This window comes from Pan troglodytes, chromosome 6 (genome assembly GCF_028858775.2).
Source record: "Pan troglodytes isolate AG18354 chromosome 6, NHGRI_mPanTro3-v2.0_pri, whole genome shotgun sequence".
Lineage (NCBI taxonomy): Eukaryota > Metazoa > Chordata > Mammalia > Primates > Hominidae > Pan > Pan troglodytes.
The window spans coordinates 23,200,345-23,225,148 of record NC_072404.2 but is presented as its reverse complement, the minus strand read 5'-3'; the positions used below and the strand labels follow the sequence as shown (position 1 = coordinate 23,225,148).

The window sequence follows — 24,804 nt, the reverse complement described above, 5'->3', positions numbered from 1 at the left end:
GCTGCAACTAACTTTTGAGAAGCTCTGTTCCACCTCTTTTGTGTATGAGGTGAGATTTTCTATGTATACGTCAACCAAAATAACATATCACAGCAGATTAAATGCAGAAGCAGATATGAAAATCTAATTCAGTCATTCTCAATAAAGCTCTGAGGTTAGAAGTCCCTCAGGTATTGAATATAAATTATCATCAATTTTCTGGTACCTACATTTAACAAAAAAGGAAAAATTCCCTTTCTCACAAAATGATCTCAAATTAATCTTGATAAATTATTGTCTTACATATTAGAGAGGCAGAACTCAATTGTAACTTTGTTTTTTGGAATTTCTCATATTGTTGAGCTCAATACCAAAAATACATCATACCAATGTGTCAGGATTGGGTTCAGCAGCGGATAATATAAAACCAAAATTATAATGAAGGACTTTTTTCTTTTTCTTAAATGTTCAGATAAAATCTTGAAAAAGAACAAATGTGAGAGACTTGAACTTTTTGAATTTAAAATTTAATACAAAGCTACAGTAATCAAAACAGTGTGGCACTGGCATAAAGACACACATATACACCAATGGAACGGAATGGAGAGCCCAGAAATAATCCCTTACACATATGACCAAATAATTTTCAAAGGGATGCTAAGAACACTTAGTGGGAAAAGGACAATCTTTTCAACAAATGGTACTAGGAAAACCGGATATCAACATGCAAGAAAATAAAGTTGAACCCTTACCTAGCACCATATAAAAAATTAAAATGAATTAAAGACCTAAAAATAAAGGCTAAAAGTATGATTCTTAGTTAAAACATGGGGCAAAAGCTTTATGATATTGGATTTGGCAAGATGTGATATGGCACCAAAGGCACAGACAACAAAAAAAAGAATAGACAAATTGAACTTCATGAAACTTAAAAACTTGTTTTTTTCAAGTCAGGGTCTCACTCTGTCACCCAAGCTGGGGTACAGTTGTGTGATCTCAGCTTACTGTAGCCTCAACCTCCTAGGCTCAAGTGATCTCCTACCTCTGCCTCCAGAGTAGCTGGGACTATAGGTGCATGCCACCAAGCCTGGCTAACTTTTCTGTATCTTTTGTAGAGAAGTAGTTTTGCCATGTGGCCCAGGCTGGACTTCAGCTCCTGGGCTCAAATAATCTGCCCACCTCAGCTTCCTAAGTGCTGGGATTACAGGCATGAGCCACCATGCCCAGCCAACTTAAAAACCTTGTGCATGGAAGGCCACTATCAACAGAGTGAAAAGGCAACCTATGGTGTCTCAGGTCATTTGTGCTGCTATAACAAAAATACCTGAGCCTGAGTAACAATAGAAATTTACTTCTTATGGTTCTGGAGGCTGAGAAGTCCAAGATCAAGGTGCTGACAGGTTTGGTGTCTGGTGAGGGCATGTTTCCCCCTAGATGGTGCCATGTTAGTGTTTTCACATGGTGGAAGAGATGAAGGGGCAAAAAGGGGCTAGCAATTTCTCTCCAGCATTTTTTTTTTTTGAAGCAAAACAAAAGCACAGATTTATTGAAACAAAAGTACACTCCACAGAGTGGGAGTGGGCTTGAGCAAACAGCCAAGAGCCCTGGTTACAGAATTTTCTAGGGTTTAAATACCCTTTAGAGGTTTCCCATTGGTTACTTGGTTACACCCTATGTAAATGAAAACCTGGCCAACAACCAGTCTGATTGGTTGTGGGAGGGAACCAGTCAGAGGTACTTTCCATTTTTCATTTGTAAGACAGTGGAAAGGGGGGATTGCAAAGCGAGTGGCTTCTTTTTTCTTTTTTTCCTTTGTTAACAATAAGAAACTATTGAAACTGGACTGAAAGAAACTTTGGAAAGAATGACATAGAAGTAAACTGCCATTCATTATATTTTTGATATATAAGAGGTATGTGTTTGTGTGTGTGTGTGTATTTTGTTCAAATAGAGATATAGTATGTATCTTGAAGGACTTCATAAGATATATATATATATATATAATATATAACCTTGATATATAGATATAGATATCTCAAGTCCTTCAAGATACACACTATATTCATATTTGAACAAAAGTAAGAAAGGAATACTCATAATATTAAGTAACAGCTTAAAGTCATTCAGGTAGTAACAGGCAAGTTCAACTGACCTGTGGCTCTGAAGCTATTCTCTTCCCACTCATTCGTGGTAAGAGTGTGTGACAACCAGTAAAAGGAAGACACCTAAGCCATCCAAACCCTGTTTCCACCTTGGAATCATAACGTACTCAGATTACATAGCAATTAATAATCTCCTGTAAAAATTATATGATTCAAATTCAATGAATTTCATTTATAACATATAGGAATGTATTATGTTAATGGTGAAACACTGCATAAAAAAGATGAAACCCATTCACACTGTCAGACTTAAGCCCATTTTATCAATGGCCAGCAGATTCCAGAATATACAAACAAACACACTTTCAGCAAGCAGTTAACTGAGAAACAGCATGGTTAAAGCACTGAAAACAACCCATAAGAGACAACACATTGCTGTTGTTTAGGGTGACTAAATTGGTAGATAGAAAAATTCTATAGACACAGTGTTTGGATTTTAGCAAGTCACTGGCCAAAGCATGTGAGAAAGAATGAAGGATAACAATGAATAGTAATAGAGAATGGATGGGTTCAAAAGCAGTAGGTGGACTATATCCATAGTGTTGACTAGTTGATTGATACAAATCTGAACTACTAACATTGCTTTGTGATCACATCCCATACATACTTCCACATTGTTCCAATGAATACTAATCTTAGATGTATAAGTTGGATTTCCATTATGAATCTTACAAGATTACAAGATTAATAATGCAAGATTCATATGGATTCATAAGATTACAACATTCAAAATGCAAATACATCTTATAGGTAGAGATTATTCTGTTCTTTTTTTTCATACTTTTAAGTTCTGGGATACATGTGCAGAATGTGCAGGTTTGTTACATAGGTATACACGTGCCATGGTGGTTTGTTGCACCCATCAACCTGTCATCTACATCAGGTATTTCTCCTAATGCTATCCCTTCACTAGCTCCGTACCCCCCCGACAAGCCCCAGTGTGTGATGTCCCCTCCCTGTGTCCATGTGTTTACATTGTTTAACTCCCACTTATGAGTGAGAACATGCAGTGTTTGGTTTTCTGTTCCTGTGTTAGTTTGCTGAGTATGACAGTTTCCAGCTTCATCCATGTCCCTGAAAAGGACATGAACTCATCCTTTTTTATGGCTGCATAGTATTCCATGGGGTATCTGTGCCACATTTTCTTTGTCCAGTCTATCATTGATGAGCATTTGGGTTGGTTTCAAGTCTTTGCTATTGTGAATAGTGCTGCAATAAACATATATGTGCATGTGTTTTTATAGTAGAATGATTTATAATCCTTTGGGTATATACCTAGTAATGGGATTGCTCCCTCCAGCATTTTCATAAGGGACTTAATCTCATCCACAAAGGAAGAGTCCTCATGACTTAATCACTGTTCAAAAGGCCCACCTCTTAATACTATCACATTGGCTATTAAGTTTCAACAAATGAATTTTGGGGAGGACACATTTAGACCATGGCATATAGAATGCTGGAAAATGTTTGTTTGCAAATCACATATCTGATAAGGTATTAATATCCATAACTCCTAAACTCAACAACAAAAAACAACCCAATTCAAAAATGAGCAAAGGACCTCAACAGACATTTGTCAAAATACAAGACAAATGGCCAGTAAGCACATGAAAAGATGCTGACTATCACCAATAACTAGGGAAATGCAAGTCAAAACCACAATGAGATACCTCACATGCATTAGAATAACTAAGATTTACTTTAAAAACACCAAACAAACAGAAAGTAACAAATATTGGCTAGGATGTAGATAAACTGAAACCCTTGTGAGTATTGGTAGGAATATAAAATGATACTGCTATTGTGGAAAACAATATGGCAGTTCCTCAAAAAATTAAAAGTAGAATTATTATATGATCCAGTACTTCCATTTCTGGGTATATACCTAAAAGAATAGAAAGCATGCTCTCAAAGAGATATTTGTACATCTATATTCATAGCAGCATTATTCACAACATCTGAAATGTGGAAGCAATCCAAGTGTCCATGAGTGGGTGAATGAATATACAAAATGTGGCACATAAATACAATGGGATATCATCTAGCCATAAAAAGAAAAAAATTCTGACATATGCAACAACATGGATGAACCTTGGAGACATTATGCTAAATGAATAGGCTAATCACAAAAAGGTAAATACTGTATGACTCCATTTAGCTGAGGTAGTTAGAGCAGTCAGAAATCAGAGACAGAAAGTAGAATGGTGGTTCCCAGGGGCTGGAGGAAAGGGGAATGCAGAGTTGTTGTTCAATGGGTATAGAGGTTCAGTATTACAAGATGAAGAGACTTATAGAGATGTGATGGATGGTGGTGATGGTTGTACAACAATATGAATGTAGTTAATACCATGTACACTTAAAATGGTTAAAATGGTAAATTTTATGTTATGTGTATATTACCACTATTTTAAAAATTGGAAAAAGTTCGGATAGGTCCTCCATTCTGGTGCAGTGATTCTACAATATGGCTAATGTCTTAGGCTTGTTACATCTTTCTATGCTGCCATCCTTAGCATGTAGTTTTAATCTCTGTATTTGCAAGATGGCTGCTTCACCATCCATGAGCTAGGCAGGAAGGAGGAGGAGAGGGAACAGAAAGCATTAGCAGCTGCCAGTCAGCTTTGCATCTCACTAGCCAGGACTGTGTCACATAATCACCCAAAGCTTAAAGATAGTCTGGAAAAGTGAGTTTTATTACACTGTGGTAGAGGCAGACGGGGGAGGAATGGATTTGAAAATACAGGTTGATCAGCCAGTCCAAGTGTCTGCCATATTCAGTGGGCAAAGAAGTAACACTAATAATGGCTTTTCTCAGTGGAAGGAAAAATAACGGAAATGTATCAGCCCCAGGAAAAATTGACATAGGCATATACTTTCTCCTGAGTGAATAGCAACAGCATTGACAGGGTGGCCAAATGTGATACTAACTGTAAAACATACCCTGTTGAGAGGTGGAGAGTAAATATAGAACTGTGTGTATTTCTTTTTTAACAGAGATGAGGTCTCGCTATGTTAACCAGGCTGGTCTTGAATCCCTGAACTCAAGCAATCCTTCTGCCTCGGCCTCCCATAGTGCTGAGATTATAGATGTGAGCCACCATGCCTGGCTAGAACTTAGTTATATTTTTAAAAACAAGAAAAACAGTCAGCCTTTAATTTTCCTCATAGAGAAAAGACTTTAGGATTAATAACCTAATTACAGAATAGCAAACTTAGCAGTTGCCAACCTCTTTCATTTGTGTGGTCCACAATCTGTAGGGAAATTAAAAAAGGGAAGACCCAGTGTTTGTAGCTAATCCTCACGAGTAAGTCATGTGAAGATGTCACATATCCATAATCAGTACGGGGGGTTTCATTCCTTCCTCATTTATTGTTTATTAACTATGTGTGTGGCCCTGTACTCTCGAGATAAAGAATTCTCATTTCAAAAAGCTTAACATCCCAGTGAAGTTTGCTCTTCATTTTAGTCTATATTTACAGGAGGTTTGGTGAGCCAATTGATGTAAAACGGTATACAAAATGGTTCTAACATCAAGATATATCTCTATTTTATATACTTGAACTATAAAATCATTTGTTCTACAATTAGGGCATCTAGTGCATAATAAATGATTCTGTGACTCTTACTGGAGACTAGCCGGGACATCATTTTCTTGAAGCCAAATTCTTTGGAATTATTTTAAAGTAGGAGGAAGAGAAGAGAGCATATAGCTATGCATGCACAGAAGGGTGAACTGGGGAGGGAGGTGGAGGCAGAAGAAAGATTAGACTGGAAGTTTCTCTCAGCTGAAACAAGTGACTAAATTTGGCCAAGCGTGGTGATTCATGCCTGTAATCCCAGCACTTTGGGAGGCTGAGGCAGGCAGGTCACCTGAGATCCGGAGTTCGAGAACAGGCTGGCCAACATGGTGAAACCCTGTCTCTAATAAAAATACAAAAAATAGCCAAGTTTGGTGGCACACACCTGTAAATCCCAGCTACTCGGGAGGCTGAGGCAGGAAAATCGCTTGAACCTGGGAGGTGGAAGTTGCAGTGAGCCAAGATTGTGCGGGAAATGACTACATTTTATCATCTTTCTTGAAAGACAGGAATTGATAAAAATAATTTTTAAGGATCAAAATTGGATTCTTTATGCAGCTTTCCAAAATTTCTGTGGTAGGAAATAATTGTATATAATGCTTTATCACTTTTTTTAATACCTGATTTAAAACTTTTTTTCTTTAAGCCAAAATTTATTTGAAGCGGCTGTGAAACTTCTTGATGCATTTTTCTGGTTTGGAACCTGATGTTAGTCCCAAATAAAAACAAATACCCAGTCAGATCTTTTTAATAGTCTAAGAAGATTAAATACCCCAAAACCATAACATTTTTGTGGGTATGACATTCTGAAGTTTTGCTTTCAACTCTACTTCCAAATCTTTAATTTGGGCAGGAAGAAAAGAAAGAATTTCGGAATTTATGTGGCTGTTAGGGCCAGTCAGAACAATAGATCTGCTTCAGCCATGCCTTCTGTAAATAACCAGCCCTATTCAACCCAAAGAGCCTCTTAGTTCGGGTTAGTCAGTTCTGGTTCTGTATAACTTTGAACTTAACATTTTGGAATCCAGAATGTGGAATGGTGGAAAACAGTATGGCAGTTCCTCAAAAAATTAAAAATAGAGTTATTATATGATCCAGCACTTCCATTTCTGGGTATATACCTAAAAGAATTGAAAGCATGTTCAACGGAATCCAGCCCCTTAAACAAGTTATAATATTGGAACATCACTGCACAAACTAACCTCTTTATTATGAAAATCTTGTGGGGTTTTTTGGAAAAGGGGAAGATCAGTTATACAGTTTATTGGAAAATATTTATGAATAAATTCTACACATAGTTTTAAGTCTAGGCTAATATGATTCCTGATTCTGCATCCTGTCACTCTAATGGAATAATTACTTTTCCACCTGAAACTTTATTTCATTCATTCTTTGTTAGATGTATTAAAGTCCACACCTCTATAATAAAATTTAAACTTAATTTTTAAAGTTTAAATAAAGTTTAAGTTTAAATAAAATTTAAACTTAAAATTTTTAATTTGTTTTGCTCATATGTAAAAGTCAAGGCATTTTTTGTAGATATCAAGTGTTAGTAACATAAATACAGTTTTCAAATACAAGGCAAAAGAGAAGGGGAGGCCCAGAGCACAGGAGATCTGACCCTTTGTCCAAATTCTGTCATCAGTCAGTGGTTAATCTCCCTTAAATTCCTTTTGTTTTTCATTTTAAATAAAGCTAACATATTGAGGCAAAATATCAGGATTTGTTTATTTCTAGAATTCCATGTATCTCCTAAGTAGTAGAGGAAAGTGTATATTCTATTTACTGTTTATATATCTTTAAATCTTTTCAGGATATCCGGCACACCAATGTTGTTACATCACTGAGTACCCTACAGTTTACAAACTTACTCACGCATCACATACACTATTAGATTGATGTTTATTATCTCTTTAGGCATAACTTCTAGGCAGACTTCTTTACGAGGACCAGAACAGACTGTTTAATGAGAAACACTTCCATTGAGCAAAGAGCAAGATTTACACTTCTGAAACCTCATCTAGTGGTTTCTATAAATATATGACCTATTAAAATCTAAATTCAAAGCATACCTAATACTAAAATTGTTTAGCTATTCCTGAGATTCAAAAGAAGCTGTACACTGCTGATTAGAGCATATACACATTTTTGCAAAAAGAAAAAACAAAAACAAAAAACATACCAATGCTATCACCCTTTGTCATTAGCTTCATATCAATATTTTGATATTATTTATCCAGGACCCTGCTTGAGACAACATCTGTTCCATATTTCTTTTAGTATTACCAACCTTTTCAGGTTTCTTAAAACCCACTTCTAACAATAAACTTGATTTCACAGGACCCTTATTTCCAACACTATGAAACAGGCTTTCTTGGTTGAATGTGTACTCTATAGTACTTAAATTATGAAAATATGTTTTCAATTAAAAAAACTTCATTAGTAGGTATTTAGCTGGATCTTAGTTTCAGAATGTACCAGTGGGGACTGTATTGACATCTTTCTCTTCATGGCTATTCACTAAGTGATTGTGATGGTATTTTCCATAATGCTCTGTTTGTTATTTTTCTAGTGACTTTTCCTATATTTTGGATTAAAATGATATTCCTTGCCCAAAACTCTCTCCAGCGATCAGACTTTATAACTGTCCTCGAGGGTATCTTAATTGCTTCTCTAATGACTTCATGCAAGAAGCACACACATGCTCCTCCACAAATACAGACCCAGATTTGTATTAGTATTCATTCATTGCTTTCACAATCCTCTCCATTTGTTAATATTGCTCTATTCATTCATTCAATAAACATATAGAGCACCTTTTATTTTCTGGGCACTATGCTAGGTACTGTGGACATAAATGCAAATATTAGATTTTTTTTGTCTTCAGCAGAGTGCAATCCAGTGTCTTAGACATATTTCCAAGTTTTACTATGCATGGTGATTAGGTGCTGTGAGGTTAGCAAGTGAAAAGAAATCAGCAGAACTCATAGCTAGAAAAAGTTTGAAGATTAAAAATAAGAGTGAAGACAAGGGGCTTGAGCTATTTTAAAACATTATGGCATCGAAGCTAGAACCTAACACTCTTTTTATCCTCAAGGGAAGTCAGCTTATTCTCCCACACTACGTGTACCCTATAAACTAGCTTCACAGCATGACTCCCACATCAGGAATTCTCATTCCTCAGATAAAAGCTGTCGTGGGCTCTGTGTGAAGAGACCACCAAACAGGCTTTGTGTGAGCAACAAAGCTGTTTATTTGCAGGTGGGCTGAGTCCAAAAAGAAAGTCAGCAAAGGGAGATAGGGGTGGGGCCATTTTATAGGATTTGGGTAGGTGGTGGAAAATTACAAAGGGGGTTGTTCTCTGGCAGGCAGGGGCAGGGGTCACAAGGTGCTCAGTGTGGGAGCTTCTGAGCCAGAAGAAGGAATTTCCCAAGGTTAATGGCTCAGTTAAGTTGTGGCAGGAACAAATCACAATGGTGGAATGTCATCAGTTAAGGCAGGAACTGGCCATTTTCTCTTCTTTCCTGATTCTTCACTTGCTTCAGGCCATCTGGATGTATATGTGCAGGTCACAGGGGATATGATGGCTTAGCTTGGGCTCAGAGGCCTGACATTCCTGTCTTCTTATGTTAATAAGAAAAGTAACATGAAATAGTATTGAAGTGTTGGGGCAGCAAAAATTTTAGGGGGGTGGTATGGAGAGATAATGGACAATGTTTCCCACGGCTGCTTCAAGCCAGATTAGGGGCGGTGTGGGAACCTACAGTAGGGGAGACTAAGCTGAAGGAAGATTTTGTGGTAAGGTGTGATATTGTGGGGTTGTTGGAAGGAACATTTGTCATATGGAATGATTGGTGATGGCCTGGATGTGGTTTTGTATGAATTGAGAAACTAAACGGAAGACACAAGGTCTGAATAAGAGAAGGAGGAAAACAGGTATTAAAGGACTAAGAATTGGGAGGACCCAGGACATCCAATTAGAGAGTGTCCATGGGGGTTCAGCATAATTACTTGCTTGGTTGGCAAGTTTTGGGGCTCTATCCTTGAGTTTTTTTATCTTGTCAGATACAAGGCCAGATTGATTTAGGTAAAAGCAACACTCTTTATTTAAAAATACATGGAGTTTTTTATTTTTTTATTTTTTATTTTTATTTGTCAGTAAGTCAAGGCCTCCGCGATTTTGGAGGAAAGAGAAATGCAAAGCCAGCAACTGCAAAGCCAGCAATTGTTAAAGAAGGATTAGAAATGGCTAGGAGAGAGTGAGTGTGATTGACAGTGTGGTGGAGATAGCTGGGGAGAGGCAGAGGGTGGCATAAGAACGGGAACAGGAATAAGAGTGAGCATAAAAGTAAAGAATAGGACTTCATCAGGGTGAAAATATTGGCGTGTACCCTGTTAACAAAGATTATCCACTTTAAGAGAGACTTAAGGGTAGTGGTTTGAGGTAAAACCAGGAGATATCAGTTATGATGGTTTGAAGGAAAAGCGTAAACCGGCAGTGTAAACAAGGGCAGGGTATTTACGAGTAGTCGAGAATGGGGAATAGGAGTATGACTAGAGAGAAGATAGTAGGGATGACAAGTTTTTGGGGTGCACTTCAAGTTGGGCTGGTGTCTGGAATGAGACTGGGGCCTAATAAAATGGAACGTCCATACAGGAGCTCAAATGGGCTGTACCCTGTAGCATCCTGAGGACAGGCCTGAATTCTGAGAAGGGCAAGTGGTAAAAGTATTGTCCAGTCCTTTTTAAGTTGGAGGCTGAGCTTGGTGAGGTGTGTTTTTAAAAGACCAATAGTCCATTTTACCTTTCCTGAAGATTGAGGACGGTAAGGGTTATGAAGGTTCCACTGAATATGCAGAGCCTGAGAAACTGCTTGGGTGATTTGACTAATAAAAGCTGGTCTGTTATTGGAGTGTATAGAGGTGGGAAGGCCAAACCAAGGAATTATGTCTGACAGAAGGGAAGAAATGATGGCAGTGGACTTCTCAGACCCTGTGGGAAAGGCCTCTACCCATCCAGTGAAAGTGTCTACCCAGACCAAGAGGTATTTTAGTTTCCTGACTCAGGGCATGTGAGTAAAGTAAATTTGTCAGTCCTGGGCAGGGGCAAATCCCTGAGCTTGATGTGTAGGGAAGGGAGGGGCCCTGAGAAATTCCTGAGGAGTAGTAGAATAGCAGATGGAACACTGAGAAGTGATTTCCTTGAGGATAGATTTTTACGATGGAAAGGAAAAGAGAGGTTTTAAGAGGTGGACTAGTGGCTTGTAACTTACATGGAAGAGGTTATGAAATGAACTATTTGCCTTGTGTGGGAGGAGATTGATAAGTGGAAGTTTCACTGGGGGAGTAGGTGGGAGTGACCCACGAGAAGGAGGAAAACTGGCCGTGGACAGAAGTTGGAACACTAGCTGCTTTTTTAGCTACCTTATCTGCATTAGCTTTGCCCTGAGTGATGGGATCTGATGCCTTTTGATGGCCCTTGCAGTGAATGACTCCAGCTTCCTTTGGAAGTAAAGCGGCCTTGAGAAGAGTTTTTATTAAAGAGGCATTAATGATGAAGGACCCTTGCTTAGTGAGGAAACCCTGTCAGCCTATATAGCAGCATGGTGGTGCAGGATATGGAAGGCATATTTAGAGTCAGTATAAGTATTGATGTGTAGTCCTTTTGCAAGAGTGAGGGCTCGAGTTAAGGCAATGAGTTCGGCTTGCTGAGAGGTAGTGGAGGGGGGCAGAGTGGTAGCCTCAATGATAGATGTGGAAGATACTATAGCATAGCCTGCCTTTGCCGGTGAGTGGTGATTAGGCCTGGTGGAACTGCTGTCAATAAACCAAATGTGATCAGGGTGAGGAACAGGAAAGAAGGAAATATGGGGAAATGGAGTGAATGTCAGGTGGATCAGAGAGATACATTTGTGGGGGTCAGGTGTGGTATCAGGAATAATGTGGGAGGTCAGATTGAAGTCCAGGCCAGGAACAATGGTAACTGTGAGAGACTCAACAAAGAGTGAGTATAGCTGAAGGAGCCAGGGAGCAGAAAATATATGCATCAGGTGTGAGGAAGAAAATAGATTTTGGAAGTTATGAGAACTGTAGAGAGTGAGTTGAGCATAGTTTGTGACTTTGAGGGCATCTAAAAGTATTAGGGCAGTGGCAGCCACCACACAGAGACACGATGGCCAGCCTAAAAGAGTAAGGTCAAGTTGTTTGGACAGAAAGGCTACAGGGCGCAGTCCCGGGCTCTTGTGTAAGAATTTTGACCACACAGCCCTGTACGTTGGCTATGTGTAATAAAAAGGGTTGGGATGAGTTAGTGAGAACTAGCATGGGAGCAGCTTCTAGGGCTGTTTTTAAGGAATGGAAAGGGGAGTGCGGAAAGGATTTAGCATCTATGGGGTTAGCTAGGTTTTTTTTTGTGAGTTTATATAATGGTTTAGTCAGGATGGTAAAACTAGGTATCTAAAGGCAGAAGTACCTAACCATGCCTAGGAAGGAAAGGAGTTGTTGTTTTGTAGAAAGGATTGGGGTTTGGGAGATTAGCCGGACACAGTCAGCAGGGACAGCACGTGTGTTTTCATGAAGAATTATGCCAAGATAGGTAACAGATGAGGAAGAAATTTGGGTTTGACTGAAATAATGGGGGCTGTCTGTGAAGTCTTGCGGCAGTACAGCCCAGGTAATTTTCTGAGCCTGATGGGTGTCAGGGTCAGTCCAAGTGAAAGCAAAGAGAGGCTGGGATGAAGGGTGCAAAGGAATGGTAAAGAAAGCACGTTTGAGATACAGAACAGAATAATGGGTTAAGAGGGGTTGTAGAGGGAGGTATTGAGGATAGGAGAGTGTATGGGTTTGGCACCACAGGGTGGATAGGCAAGACAATTTGGTTGATAAGGTGCAGATCCTGAACTAACTTGTAAGGCTTGTCCGGTTTTTGGACAGGTAAAATTGGGAATTGTAAGGAGAGTTTATAGGCTTTAAAAGGCCATGTTGTAACAGGCAAGTGGTAATGGGCTTTAATCCTTTTAAAGCGTGCTGTGGGATGGAATGTTGGCATTGAGTGGGGTAAGGGTGATTCAGTTTTAATGGGATACTAAGGGGTGCATGATTGGTCACCAAGGAGGGAGTAGAGGTGTCCTATACTTGTGGATTAAGGTGGGGAGATACAAGGGGAGGATGCAAAGGAGGCTTTGAACTGGGGAAAAGGGCAGCAATGAGATGAGGCTGTAGCCTAGGAGTAGTCAGGGAAGTAGATAATTTAGTTAAAATGTCTTGACCTAATAAGGGAGCTGGGAAGGTGGGGATAACTAAAAAGGAGTGCATAAAAGAATGTTGTCCAAGTTGGCACCAGAGTGGGGGAGTTTTAAGGGGTTTTGAAGCCTGGCCATCAATACCCACAACAGTTATGGAGGCAAGGGAAATAGGCCCTTGAAAAGAAGGCAATGTAGAGTGGGTAGCCTCCATATTGATTAAGAAGGGGATGGACTTACCCTCCACTGTTAAGATTTACCCAAAGCATCTGTTATGGTCCAGGAGGCTTCCAAGGAGATCAGGCAGCGTCAGTCATCAGCCGCTAAGCTGAGAAGATGTGTGAAGGAGTCAGTTAGAGAACCTTGGGCTGGAGCTTTAGGGGCTCTAGGAGTGGCTGCTAGGCAAGGTGGACAGTCTGATTTCCAGTGGGTCTCTGCATGGGTGGGACATGGTATAGGAGGAATCCCGGGCTGCAGGCATTCCTTGGCCCAGTGGCCAGATTTCTGGCACTTGAAGCAAGGTCCTAATGGAGGAGGTCCTGTAGGAATGCTTGACCATTGTGGCTTAGGCATGTGTGGCTTAGGCATTTTAAGATTCTTGTGTGCTGGAGATGTGGCTGGGGTTTCTCTCACAGTGGAGGCAAGGAATTGCAACTCAGAAATATGTTGCTACTTGGCTGTCTCTACTCTATTATTGTACACCTTGAAGGCGAGGTTAATTAAGTCCTGTTGTGGGGTCTGAGGGCCAAAATCTAATTTTTGGAGCTTTATTTAATGTCAGGAGCAGATTAGGTAATAAAATGCATATTGAGAATAAGACAGCTTTCTGACTGATCCTTCAGGATCTAGGGCTGTAAAGCGTCTCGGGGTTGCTGCCAAACAAGCCATGAACTGGGCTGTGTTTTTATATTTGATGAAAAAGAGCCTAAACACAAACTGATTTGGGAGAGGTTGGATAAATGAAAAGGGGCATTAACCTTGACTATGCCTTTAGCTCCAGCCACCTTTTTAAGAGGAAATTGTTGGGCAGGTTGGGGAGAGCTAGTCGCGGAATGAAACTATAAGACGTAAGCCGGACTGGGTGTGAGGAGGGGAGGTGATAGAAGGATTATAGGGTGGGAGAGCAGAGGCTGAGGAGGAATTGGAGCCTGATTCAGCCTGGCAGGGAGTGACCTGAGGAGGAACAGTCTGGGGAAGAGGGGAGAGGTCAGATGCATCAGTAGAAAAGGAAGATTGAAAAGACTCAGTGACGCTTGGGATTGGGACTGAGGGGACAGGCGGGAGGGAAAGAAGGAGGATTTGGGACAAGTCAGATTGGAAATAGAGACTAGGGAGGGACCCACGTGTAAAAGAATGCCTGGACGTCAGGCATTTGCCCATTTTACAACAAGAATTATATGGATCTTGTAGGATGGAAAAATCGAAAGTGCCATTTTCTGGCTATTTGGAACCGTTGTGGAGTTTGTATTGGGGTTAAGTGGTATTGCAGAAGAAAATAAGGGGTTTAGGTTTTAGGTCAGGTGTGAGTTGAAGAGGTTTTCAGTTCTCGAGAACACAGGCTAAGGGAGAAGGAGGAGGAATGGAGGGTGGAAGTTTTCCTATAGGGAAGGAGGCAAGCCCAGAGAAAAGAGAGGATAGAGACACGGAGAGAAGGGGTAGGGGGTGATCGACCCCCAGGAAACTGGTGCTTGCCACTAAAGGTGAAGGATCAAGGCAGGCTTCCCCATGGTGATCAGACACCTCTGAAACGTGGGTGAGTAATCAAGCAGGTGTTCCCACAGTGATTAAACTCCAAGGGAAGACTGTTTTCCTGAGTCCGTGACTAGCGCCAGAGTTTTGGGTTCACGGATAAAACGCATCTCCTCTGTCTCTACCAGAAAAGGAAAGGAATTGAAATTAAGAGAAGAGAGAGATTGAAGGATGGTGCCAAGATTGAAAGTAGAAAGAGGTTTGAGGGATAGTGAGAGAGGCTGGAGAAGAGAGTAAAAAGAGGCCGCTTACCCGATTTAAAATTGGTGAGATGTTTCCTGGGCTGGTTAGTCTGAGGACCCAAGGTTGTAGGTGGATCTTTCTCATGGAGCAAAGAGCGGGAGGACAGGGGATCAATCTCTCAAGGGAGGTCCCCTGCCCAAATGTCACGTGCGTCCATGTGAAGAGACCACCAAACAGACTTTGTGTGAGCAACAAGGCTGTTTATTTCACCTGGGTGCAGGCAGGCTGAGTCTGAAAAGAGAGTCAGCAAACGGAGATAGGAGTGGGGCTGTTTTATAGGATTTGGGTAGGTGGTGGAAAATTACAGTCAAAGGGGGTTGTTCTCTGGTGGGCAGGGGTGGGGGTCACAAGGTGCTCAGTGGGGGAGCTTCTGAGCCAGGAGAAGGAATTTCCCAAGGTTAATGGCTCAGTTATGGTGTGGCAGGAACAAATCACAATGGTGGAATGTCATGAGTTAAGGCAGGAACCGGCCATTTTCACTTCTTTTGTGATTCTTCACTTGCTTCAAGTCATCTGGATGTATATATGCAGGTCACAGGGGATATGATGGCTTAGCTTGGGCTCAGAGGCCTGACAAAAGCCTCTCTTCTTTTGGGGCTCTTTCCATCTGGTTACCACCTTCCACCATCCTCCCTTGCTGTTGTTCACCAACACCCCAGTCACTCCACATTTATCAAGAACCTTAGCCCTCTGATCATTTTCTTTCTCACCACCATTTTCCAGGCCAATTTCAATATCAATGCAGACATCCAACAAACTTGCTTCACAGTTCCCTGATCGCTTCACTTCCAGCACCAGCACACCAGGTCTCTCTCTCTCACCATATGCATCAGGGCCACACCCTGGACTTTATCAGTGCCTTAGTTTTCTTTCCTGGATTCTTAAACTTTTGGTAGTGCCTTCCTTATCCTCCCCACATTTCTCCCACTGTCTTATTTTCAGCACTCCAGTTATTTGACCACATCAAGGCCACCAACATTTTTACTGTTTACATTCTGTCCTTCTGCCCATTCTTGTCTTCTTTCCTTGAACTGAGAATGCCTAAACCGCATGGCTTGTGAATTCATTTACTTGAGCCTGGGTGCACCTGTTGTAGCACCCGCCGAGAAAAATGCAAAGCTTAGCTCAATCCAGACCCTTCCTATACTCTTACACCTGAGAAGCTTGGCATACCTGGCAAGAAGGAACAAATGGGTGTGATGGCATACCCATGGTCTCCAACTCGATCCAAACCCTTATTGCTGCTCTCTAATCATTCTCTTCTGCAGCCTCACCGTAATTACTTGAAACTTCTACCACTCTCAACTGTCCTGACTTGCTTTGTTACTGATTAGTTTCAACAGATGATTGAAATTTTAATTCATGAGGAAACATATATATGTTTCCTCATGGATTAAATACACACATATATATATTCTCCTATTGAGAGAGAGGAGAGGAGATTTATTATGGGAATTTATTAGCTCACAAGATTTTAGAGGCTGAGAAGTCCCACAGTGTAGCTAATGGTATCATTCAGTCTGAGTTCAAGGCCAGAGAACTAGGAGAGCCCATAGTGTAACTCCCAGGCCAAAGTCAAAGGCCTGAAAACTGAGTGGGGGCAAGGATGCTGGTGTAAGTCCTGCAGTCTGAAGGTCCAAGAGCCAGGAGCTCCCACCAGTGCCCAAGGGTGGGACAAGGTGGGTGCCGGGTTCAAGCAGAGGGAGCAAATTCGCCCCTCCTCTGCCTATCTGTTCTCTTCAGGCCCTCGTTGGATTGGATTATGACCGCCCATGTTGAGTGAGGGTGGGTCTTCTTTACTCACTCCACTGATTTCAATGCTAATCTCTTCTGGAAAGGCCATCACAGATACACCCAAAAATAGTATCTTACCGGCTATCTGGGCCTCCCCTAACTCGATCAAGTTGACACCTAAAATTAACCATCACACTTGTATATACTGAGTCACCTGACTCATCAAGGACCCTCTCTCCTCTGCGGTCAGCCTCGCCTTTTCAATGTGTTAACACATTCAAACTCCTCTCAGACAGAAAACAGAGACCTTTTCCGATTCTGTTTTCTACTCCAGCTACTTCTCTCTGGTCTCTTCCTTTCATACAAAGTGTCCACAAAGAAAGTAGCATGCAGTGTTAGCCTCCACTTCCTCACCTTCTTCTATATTTAATCAATTATTGATTTTAAAATAGATAATCCACATAAAATATGTGTATATAAGATATAAATGATACTTACAATATATGCGCTGCTTAGCTTAAGATTAGCAATGCCTTTAAAATAAATTTGTATTCCTCTTCCCAACTCCTCCTTCACATAAGGGCAATCAAATTTTTGCTTTTCTCTTGTTTCTTTATGATTTATACATAACTAAACAATATATGGTTCAGTTTTGCATGTTTTGATTTTCTGTAAATTCTATCATCTTGTTAGTTTGTTTCTGTGGCTTGTTTTGTTTGTTGCTTTTGCTCACAATAGCTCTGTGAGCTTTCTAATGATAAACAGAGCAGATGTGGCTTATGACTTATATTATCTGAATAGATTATAAATGAACTTTTTTGTTCTCAGTTGCTATTATTACACTGAACCACATGAAACTGCAGTTTTTGTAGTTTCACAGCAATTTAATATGGTTTAATCTTTACAAACAAAACGCTGCAGACATTCTTGTCTATGTCTCTTTATGCCATGTGTGAACGTTTTTCTAGGCTAGGGGTGAAATTCATAGTTCCAACAGGATGGGCATCTCCATATTTACTGCATCATGTCAAATTCTTTTCAAAAACTATTATACAAATCTATATCCCCACCATTAAAGTATAAATGATCCCACTGTTTTACACTTTCAACACATGGTATTTTTCCCTCTGAAAAAATTGCAAAACTGAGAGATATAAAGTTATACTTGGTTATATTTTTAATTTTAGTTTCCCTGATTCGTGATGAGGTTAACTGTGTTTTCACATTTTAATTGGCCACTTGTATTTTCTCTTCCATTCATATTTGTGCCACTTTCTGTTTAAAAATTGTTTAGTAGGAGTTATTGACAAGTTCTGAATAGTAAATTTTTTCAGTGACACAGATTGTAAGTACATCTTTTCACTTGTGGTGTGTATTTACCCCCTCATTTAAAAAAATTATTTTAATTTCTGGGATACATGTGCAGAACATGCAGGTTTGTTACATAGGTATGCACGTGCCATGGTGGTTTACTGCACTCATCAACCCATCATCCAGGTTTTAAGCCCTGCATGCATTAGATCTTTGTCCTAATGCTCTCCCTCCCTACCCCCTCAATTTTTAGTGTGTTTTGAATAGAAGTTCTTAATATTAATGGAGTCAAATTCACCAACTCATTTTTTTCTTTTTTTGCTTGTTAAATCCTTTCCTACTTGATAGTCATAAAGATATTTTCCTACTTTGCCATCTAAACTTTTTGAAATTTGACTTTTACATTGAATTCTTTAATTCATTTAGAACAGATTTTTGTATGAGATGCAATACTGCATCTGTCATATATTGTTTCTCCATAAGCATTGTCTATTTCTGGGCTCTCTCTTCACTTCTACTGGTCTATTTGTGTATTTCTGCACTAAAGAAGCCATGATATCTGCTAGGGTAAGTTGTTACCCTTCATTTTTTATGTCTCGACTCATTACCACTTCTACCCAAATCTTTAAATCACTCTCAAATTTCAAGGAAAATTCAGTTTAGGTTTCTGGAAGAAATTTCATTGACCCTATATATTAATTTGGGGATAATTGGCATATTTAAAATATTACATTGTGTATCTCTCAATTTAGATCTTTTAAAATATATTTCAAAATGTAAACATTTCTCCATGAAATGATTGATCATCTCTTGTTAAATTAATCCCTAATTATCTATGTTTGGTTCTACAAATGACATTTTCTGTTTGTTAACTTTTGTGTATTGATCTTATATCATCACTTAGTCACTTAGCTAAGCTCTTTTATACATTTGAGTAATCTGTCTGTAGCCTTCTTTGGGTTTTCTATGAAAACAATAATATCTTCTACAAATAATGAGAATTTTGTTTATTCTTTTCTTATTCTTTCTTTTTTATGTGGTTTCTGCCATCCTTAGTTCATTGTTGAATATGCATGGTAATAGTGGGCATCCTTCTTTTGTTCCTTCCTTTAAAGAAAATGATTTTACCACCTCTCCAATGAATATGATATCTCCTTTGAGAATTTTGTATGTACTCTTTTGCCAGTTATGAGAATTTCCTTCTATTCCACGTTCACTGAGAGTTTCTAATGTGAATGAATATTGACTTTCATCTGCAAAAAGAGATGATTTTATAAGTTGTCATTATTTTGTTAATTTATGTTAATGGTTTTGATGCTAATTAGCCTTTTATTTTTTGGATAAAGTCAATTTAGTAATTTGTGTGTGTGTTTAATGAATTGCTACATTTAGATTGCTAATATTTTGTATTGGATTTTGGAATCAAGATAACAATCATGGCCTCATTAAACAACTTAAAGAGGAACGTGTCTTTTTTTTTTATTTTCTGGAAGAGTTTATGTTAAATTGGAATATTTGCTCATTAAATATATTTAGCAGAATTTATTATAAAACTGTGGACTTCAGTTTTATGTGAAAAGATAGTTTAACTTCAATGTTTAACTAATTTCAATGATTCAGGATTGCACAGGTTTTCTAATTCTTTCATAAGTCAATTTTTGCAAAATATAACTTTCTAGAAATGTGCCCATTTTATCCAAGTTGTCATTATAATTGAAAGTTGTCTATAACATTCTGCTATCATTCTAGTCCTTCTGAAGTTGTTTTCTTGTGATTTGCTAATATTGTATCTATCCCTTTTTTCTTAATTTGTCAGAGACATCTAGATTTTAACTGCTTCAAAGAACAGAGGTAGGTTCATTAATTTTCCATATTCTTATGTTTTATTAATTTTTGCTTTTATTTTTGTTATCTTCTTTCTCTACTTTCTGGATTTATTTTTTCAATATTATTCTAAATCATTGATGATTACTTTATTAATTTTCATCCCTTCTGAAAGTCTATAAATTTCTCTCTGCACTATTTTATCTGTATTCCATGTTTTGATATATAGAATTTTTCATAATTGTTTAGTTCTAACGTTTTCTAATATCCATTTGATTGCTATTTTGATGTATTATTTAGAAGTTTGTTTTTAAATTTCTAAATATATGAGCTTTTTCATAATGTTTTCATCACTGGTTTTAAACTTTATTGTGATTAGAGAACGTGGCCCACATATTATGAAATATTTCTTTCATATTGGTTAACACTAGTTTTATAGTTTATTATGTGGCTCTTATATACTTATATGGTCAGTGTCACATGTGCTTAATTCTGTTGTCTCTAATTGTTTCATGCTTTATTCTACATACAGCAATTAGTTCAAGTATGTTGTGGTCTTAACATTTTTTATGTATTACTGTTTTTTTGTGAGAAGATACGTTTTTGATTTTGTCTATTTAATTTCTGAATTGCCAAGCACTGTGTCTCAAAAGCACACACGATGATTCAGGAATCTCTGCTAATATTTACTATATACAATTTTGAATTGTGAAATTTGGTAGATGGTAATTTAGAGTTACTCTGTCATTATGTAGTCATCCTCTAACTCAAATTATGCTTTTTTACTTGAAGGTCTATTTTATCTGATAATAATATAGCCACAATATATTTTTTTACCCTTTTATTTAAAAATGTTTTGTGTCTTTAAGATTGCTGATGTATTTTGATTAATTCCTACCATCTTATTTTGTACTTTCCTTTCCAGCTTAATACAGTTTATAATTAATCTGTATCTATTTGCACTTCCTACAAGGACTTTAGCATGCTTTAACTCTGAGCATGACCTTTCTGACTTAGTCTTGTTTTTGTTTCTCCAATTTCTCTGCGGTGAGCACGCCCTAAAGTGACCCCCTATGAGTCATGCCCTTGCACAATTTTCTCTGCTTAAGTGCGGACAGAACCTGTGCCCTGCTTCTAACCAATGAAATACGGCAAAGACAATGGGACATCACTCCCTTAAGTTATTTTATATGATAAAAGTGATGGGATGCCACTTTAATAATTACTTATCATATACATCCTGGAAAGAAATCCTTTTGGTGGCTTGAAGAAAATAGCTGTCATACTGTGAGAAGGTCTATGGGATGGGGTGGCCTTCCTGCAGCTGACAGCTAGCGAAAAGTCTGGGCCCTCAGTGTAGAGCTTAAAGGAAATTAATTCTGCTAACAACCTGAATGAGCTTGGAAGTGGATTCTTCCTCAGTGGCCATCCAGGTGAGAACACAGGCTGTGAGACCAGATCAGGGAACCCAATTAAACTGTGCCCAGACTCATGACACATGGAAACTTAAGGTCAATAAATTTGTATTGTTTTAAGCCACTAAATTTGTGGTACTTTGTTACACAGCAATAAAAAATTAATATACTCTAAAATTAGACATTATTATTGAGTATTATATTTAACATTTGTTTAGATTTACTCACATTTACCACTTTATTTTCGCTCACCCTTTCTTCTTGAACTCAGTTTTTCTGAAAGCATTTTCCTTATTTCTGAAATATATATTTTAGAAGCTCCTGTAGGGAAAAGATGTTTGTGAGGACTCTCTTGATCTTTTTTAATCTAAAAATGACATACAATTTTACAATTCTAGATATGTAGCTATAAGCATTTTTTTCATGGATTTAATATGATCTCACAGTTTACTGGTTTCCATTGTTGTTGTTTAGAATTCATCTATCACTGTAAATATTTCTTTGGAGGCAATGTTTTTCTCTCTGGATTTTTAAAAGTTCTTTTTCACTGGTGTTCTACAGTTCAGTGAAGACTGGGATTTGTTTTGCTTTCTAAATCTGAAGATTCATGTCATCTGGAATTCTGGAATTGCTCAGACGTTTTCCCTCTGAAATTATCTCTCTTTCATTTCTCTGATATTTCTTTGTGTAATTCTGATTTGGATATATGTTGTATCTTACAAATATTTTTTATGTCTCTCCACTGCTTTTATACTCCCTCTGTTTCTCTGTGTTCTGTTGGAGCCAACTACTTCAGCTTTATAGTCTAGGTTTGTCATTCTATCTTCAGTCATGTCTAATTGGCTAAGCAGTATACCTATTGAATTTTTAATTTTAAGTACTGTAATTTTCATTTCTGAATGTCCTATTTTTAGTTTTTATTAGAACTGCCTAGTCATCTTTATAGTCACTTCTTCCTCATTCATGTATGTGACTTTTTTTTCCAACTTTATTCTTTTTCTTTAACTTTAAATACAAGTTTTGCAGTATAAATGTAACTAGTCCATTATCTAGGGCTGATTCTGTTGTTTATTGTTTCTACTGAAATTGAATCCTATTTCTTCTTTCATTTTGTAATTTTAGATTCTGGGATAATGTTGGGACTTTATAAATGGAAGTTCTTTGAGGTTGACAGTTGATTCATCTAGAGAAAATTATTTGCTTCTGTCAGGCAGTTAAGGAAGCTTCAAACCTAGGGTGGCAGGAGTCTTTTTCAGACAATGCAGTCGGTGAGATAGGGAATCCTGTATTAGTCAGAATTGTACAGAGATTAATAGGATGGATGGGTGGATGGATGGATAGATATATAAGAGAGATTTATTAGGAGAATTGGCTTACACAATTATGAAATCTGACAAGGTCATCTGCAAGACGGAGAACCGGAAAAGCTGATGGTATGACTCTCAGCACAAGGTCAAAAGCCTGAGAACCCAGGAACTGCTGGTCCAAGTGCCCGAGTCCAGTGGCTGGAGAACCTGGAGTTCTAATGTCCAAGAGCAGGAGAAGAAGGGTGTCTCAGCTTGAAGAAGGAGAACAAATTTGCTTTTCCTTTGCATTTTCATTCTATTCTAGTCCTCAGCTGATGGGATGGTGCCCATCCACACTGAAGGCAGATTTTCCTTACTCAGTCCACTGATTCAAATGCCAATTTCTTCCAGAAAACCCTCACAGATGCACCCAGAAATAATGCTTTACCAGCTATCTAAGTATCCCTCAATCCAGTCAAATTAACAAAATTCACCATCACAGACCCTAACCTAGGGCCATCTGAGGACTAGCTCTGACTTGTAAATTCTCACAAGATGCTCAAAAAATTCACCAGTTTTATTTGTTTCTTCATTCAGGGCAGGTTGTTTTTAATTTTTATTTTTTTCCTAATTTGCAGTTTCACTGAAGATGTAATTCATTATGGGTTCCAGAATTTGAATCTAACTCTCCCATTGTGCCGACCTGAGTTGATCTGTGTCACAACTGAAGCCCCAGGCCCCTGGAATTCACAGATGATTTCACTGCTTACAGTTCTCTGAATTGGTCCTTCCCAGAACCTTTAGCCTCTGATAACTCCAGTGGTTTCCCTTACTCTTTCCAACGCAGGCATGCATTTAAATGTGTTTTTCATTTTCTATCTACTACTTTTAGGTGCTTTGTAGCAGGATAGATTTTCAGGATATTTACTCTGCCAATACTGTTGGAAAAGGAAGTCTCTGTCTTCTCTTCACCTTCCTGTAACCCAGTTTTGCCCCTAGCATTTTACAGATTCTATTCCTGCTAAGGTCACCAGTGACATCATAATTCCTAAATAAATACTCATCAGACCTTTTCTCACTCCGTAGCTTTCGAAACCTTCGACCACTCTTTCCATGAATCACCCTTCTCCCTTGTATTATCTCATAATATTACACAGGCATGCATACACACACACGCGCGCGCGCACGCACACACACACAAACCTTGGCATCTGCCATTATGAGCTCTTAGGATGTTATTTCCACACTGCCCTTCTTTCTAAAAAGGTCTACTAAGAAACATTAAAACAAAGAAATTTTCCTAATCCTCTATCCAATGAGATCCTGAACATACATCTTAATACCGCTGTCGCTTATTCCAAGAACCATTTGTCTCTCAAGTCTGCTCTGCCATTAATCTATTTTTTCATTAAAATTTATTTTTATTTTTTTATTTTTAGATATGAGGTCTCACTGTGTTGCCCAGGCTTGCCTCAAACTCCTGGACTCAAGCAATCCTTCTACCTTGGCCTCCCAAAGTGCTGTGACTATAGGTGTGAGCCACTTCACCCAGCCTTCCCTTTTTATCTCGAATAATATTCCTTGCCTTAAATTCTATTTTGTTTCATATTGGTTGCATGTTATACATTTTCCATTCTTTTACTTTTCTATATTCTTCTATATAATGAAAATCTCTTGAAAGTAGCATATTTTTTTTTCCAATCTGGTGATCTTTAGCTTTTAATTAGAGTACTTACTTTGTTGACATTTCATGTAGTTACAAATATATTTGGGTTTAAATCTATCATCTTACTACCTTTTTTAAAATTATACTTTAAGTTCTGGGGTACATGTGCAGAATGTACGGGTTACATAGGTATACATACGTATACACGTGCCATGGTGATTTGCTGCACCCATCTACCCTAATACCTATGTCATCTACATTAGGTATTTCTCTAATGCTATCCCTCCCCTAGCCCCCAGCCCCCGACAGGCCCCGGTGTGTGATGTTCCCCTCCCTGTGTCCATGTATTCTCATTGTTCAGCTCCCACTTATAAGTGAGAACATGCGGTGTTTAGTTTTCTGTTCTTGTTTTAGTTTGCTGAGGACGATGGTTTCCAGCTTCATCCGTGTCCTTGCAAAGGACATGAATCCAGCAGCACACCAAAAAGCGTATCCACCACAATCAAGTCAGCTTCATCCCTGGGATGCAAGGCTGGCTCAACATATGCACATCAATAAACGTAATCCATCACATAAACAGAACCAATGACAAAAGCCACATGATTATCCCAATAGA

At 38.6% G+C, this 24,804-nt stretch overlaps 1 long non-coding RNA gene across 1 annotated transcript in view; it reads right to left on the bottom strand.

Annotated features, from left to right (window-relative positions):
• LOC100613581 (uncharacterized) overlaps positions 1–23,622 on the bottom strand; it is a 61,294-nt gene extending 37,672 nt beyond the window's left edge. The window contains exons 1-2 of the long non-coding RNA XR_681200.4: positions 22,614–23,622; positions 21,465–21,557 (exon numbers count right to left, since the gene is read on the bottom strand). This is a non-coding gene — a long non-coding RNA (uncharacterized LOC100613581). The remainder of the gene's footprint in view (positions 1–21,464; positions 21,558–22,613) is intronic.
• Between the last annotated feature and the right edge of the window lie 1,182 nt (positions 23,623–24,804).